Source organism: Bubalus bubalis, chromosome 5, assembly GCF_019923935.1.
Source record: "Bubalus bubalis isolate 160015118507 breed Murrah chromosome 5, NDDB_SH_1, whole genome shotgun sequence".
Taxonomy (NCBI): domain Eukaryota; kingdom Metazoa; phylum Chordata; class Mammalia; order Artiodactyla; family Bovidae; genus Bubalus; species Bubalus bubalis.
This window is the reverse complement of record NC_059161.1, coordinates 124,964,409-124,968,512: the sequence shown is the minus strand read 5'-3', so window position 1 is coordinate 124,968,512 and position 4,104 is coordinate 124,964,409.

Here is a 4,104-nt window from a genome sequence, read left to right as displayed (position 1 = left end):
CAACCCCACCACTTCCTCCTGCTTCCGGCTGTCAGGTCCCTGACTATGCGCGCGCACGCGCGTCCGAGAACGCTTGAGCACAAACGCCTGAGCGCCAGCTCGCGCGCCGGTGCCTGGCTGCCCGCCCGCTCTACAGGCGGCTCCGCAGTTAGCCTTGGTGCTACGCTAAGTCTTCAGTCATGTCTGACTCTTTGCGAGCCCATGGATCATAGCCCGACAGACTCCTCTGTTCATGGGCTTCTCCAGGCAGAGTACTGGAGTGGGTTGCCATTTCCTACTCCAGGGGATCTTGCCAACCCAGGGATCCAACCTGAATCTCTTACTTGTCCTGGATTGGCAGGCGGGTTCTTTACCACTAGCGCCACCTGGGAAGAGATTCCTTCAGTTCAGTTCAGTCGCTCATTCGTGTCCGACTCTGCGACCCCAGGGATTGCAGCACACCAGGCTTCCCTGTCCATCACCAACTCCCAGAGTTTACTCAAATTCATATCCATCGAGTCGGTGATGCCATCCAACCATCTCATCCTCTGTCGTCCCCTTCTCCTCCTGCCTTCAATCTTTCCCAGCATCAGGGTCTTTTCCAAGGAGTCAGTTCTTTGCATCAGGTGGCCAAAGTTTTGGAGTTTCAGCATCAGTCCTTCCAATGAATATTCAGGACTGATTTCTTTTAGGATGGACTGGTTTGATCTCCTTGCAGTCCAAGGGGCTCTTAAGAGTCTTCTCCAACACCACAGTTCAAAAGCATCAATTCTTTGGTACTCAGCTTTCTTTATGGTCCAACTCTCACAACCATACATGACTACTGGAAAAACCATAGCTTTTAGTAGATGGACCTTTATTGGCAAAGTAATGTCTCTACTTTTTAATATACTGTCTAGGTTGAGCATAGCTTTTCTTCCAAGGGGCAAGTGTCTTTCAATTTCATGGCTGCAGTCACCATCTGGAGTGATTTTGGAGCCCAAGAAAATAAACTGTACTAATTCCATTGTTTGCCCATCTATTGGCCATGAAGTGATGGGACCGGATGCCATGATCTTAGTTTTTTGAATGTTGAGTTTTAAGCCAGCTTTTTCACTCTTCTCTTTCACTTTCATCAAGAGGCTCTTTAGTTCCTCTTTGCTTTCTGCCATAAGGGTAGTGTCATCTGTGTATCTGAGGTTATTGATATTTCTCCCGGCAATCTTGATTCCAGCTTGTGCTTCATCCAGCCCCGCATTTAGCATGATGTACTCTGCATGTAAGTTAAATAAGCAGGGTGACTTACCTGGCATGAAAGCTAGCCTTCTGCATACAAAAGCTGTACCTGTACTGTGGTTAGTTGCTCAATCGTGTCCAACTCTTAGCCCACCAGGCTCCTCTGTCCATGGGATTCTCCAGGCAAGAATACAGGAGTGGGTTGCCATGCCCTCCTCCAGGAGATATTCCCAACCCAGGGATCGAACCCAGGTCTTCCACATTGCAGGAGGATTCTTTACCATCTGAGCCACCAGGGAAGCCCATGAATACTGGAGTGGGTAACCTATCCCTTCTCCAGGGGATCTTCCCTATCCAGGAATTGAACTGGGGTTTCCTGCATTGCAGGCAAATTCTTTACCAGCTGAGCTACCAGGAAAGCTCAAAGCTGTAACTGCCAGCACCAAAATCCCGGTTTTGTACCTTGCTTTCCGGGCACCCCCTGCTCCATGTTATTCATTGAGGTGTGTCTGTCACTCTTTCGTCTTGCCCTTTGGTGCACAGATGCATCGAGTACATGCCGTTAAGTGTCCTATTCTGTGCCCAGTGCAGGAGAGGAAAGCCTGTAGTCCCACTCGGTCTCCTGGGTCATCTCTGCCCTCAGTGTGATTTCTTTAGGGAATCTGGTTACCATGGTTATCGTCATGGTTACTACCATGGTCCCAGTCATAGTGATAGATCTGTTTTCTGGATCTGGAGCATTTCAATGGAGAAGAAATGGAAAGGAGACAAGTGATTTAGTTTTGGAGACAACCTAATTGGAATTTTCAGGTAGAGGTTCCCAGTGAGTTACTGGAAGCTTGGGAGTGAAGATGAGTCAGTAAATGGGAGAGAGTTCAGAGGTAAGATGAGAAGAGGGTCTTCCCCCCAAATACCTCCTAATTCATTGAGCCAAAAATCTCCATTGGCTCAGCTTAGATCAAATAACCTTAGACATCATACTTCAGTAATGGGATGGTAGGTTGGTAGAGTCTCTAGAAAAACTTGGCGTTATATATCAGGAGCCTTAAAAATATTCATCCCTCTTGACTCAGCATTTCTTATCCTAAGAAAACCGGCCAAAATTCAAAGTTTTATAAACAAAGATGCTCTTCATTTTTTGTTGTTGTTGTTTGTGAAAAAAAAAAAAAAAAACAATTAAAAAATGGAAATAGAGTGTCCAGAGGTAGGAAAGTATAGAGCATCACTAGAGCAGTGATTCTCAAGACTGTACTAGAGAGACTTTCCTGGTGGTGCAGTGGTGAAGACGTGGCGCTTCCACTGCAGGGGCACGGGGTCTGGGTTTGATCTCTGCTTGGGGAACAAACATCATTATGCCTTGGAGTACAGCCAAAAAATAGAAGCAAAACAACAACAACAGACATTAAAAAGAGACTGCACTAAGGGGTCAAAGGCTTTCAGGGGGCACCTGAGGACATGAGGGAGGAAGGGCCAGGCAGAGCCCTGTCTTGGCCTCAGTCCAGCCCTGTGAAACAGGGTGTACTCTGCATATGAACTGCGGTTGGGAGAGGGCTGGGGAGGGAAAACCACCTTACATTCCCCTAAGACTTATTACTGGTGGGTACCAAGGACAGAGGGTGGGATCCGTTCACCTGGGTACAAGCAGTAGAGCATATATTTTTCTGTTGCTATGTAATAATTTATCACCAATTTAGTGGCATAAAACAACATTCATCTATTAACCCACAGATCAGTAGGTCAGAAGTCTGGGCGCAACATGTCTGGGTTCTCAGTAAGGTAGAAATTAAAGTGTTGGCTAAGTTGCATTCCTTTCTAGAAGTTTCTGCCACCAGCTAGGGACAGTGCTTTTAGTGGGCTCATGTTAGGTTAGGACCACCTAGATAATGTCACTTTCTTAAGGTCAACTGATTTGGGAACATAATTACATCTGTAAATCCCTTGATAGCAGTGTGAGGAGGGCATTGCTCCAACAGGAAAAGACATTGACCCAATCAGTTCAGTTCAGTCACTCAGTCGTGTATGACTCTTTGCGACCCCATGGACTGCAGCACGCTATGCCCCCCTGTCCAACTCCTGGAATTTACCCAAACTCATGTCCTTTGAGTCGGTGATGCCATCCAACCATCTCATCCTCTGTCGTCCCCTTCTTCTCCCACCTTCAATCTTTCTCAGCATCAAGGTCTTTTCAAATGAGTCAGCTCTTCACATCAGGTGGCCAAAATATTGGAATTTCAGCTTCAACATCAGTCCTCCCAATAAACACTCAGGACTGATCTCCTTCAGAATGGACTGGTTGGATCTCCTTGCAGTCCAAGGGACTCTCAAGAGTCTTCTCCAACACCACAGTTCAAAAGCATCAATTCTTCAGCACTCAGCTTTCTTTATAGTCCAACTCTCACATCCATACATAAACACAGGAAAAATCATAGCCTTGACTAGATGGACCTTTGTTGGTAAAGTAATGTCTCTGCTTTTTAATATTAACCCAATAGAACACAACAAAGAAAAAAAGCAGAAGAGGAAGTTATTAGAACCATGACATGATCTATTTTGAAATATATAATGCCTTCAATATTGGATATGGTTTCATTACATGGTGATTACCAAAATAGTGTCGTATAATGGTGAGAGAGTTAAAACATCATCTGTTCTGGGTGTTAAACAGGCTAAGAATGACTTTGACCCCTCTATCCTTTTTTGAATTATCATGCTTCGTTGCTCAGTTGTGTCCAGCTCTTTGCGACCCCACAGACTGTAGCCTGCCAGGCTCCTCTGTCCATGGGATTCTCCTGGCAAGTATACTGGTGTGAGTAGCCATTCCCTTCTCCAGGGGATCTTCCTGACCCAGAGACCCAGGGTCTCCTGCATTACAGGCCAATTCTTTACCATCTGAGCCACCGGGGAAGTCCC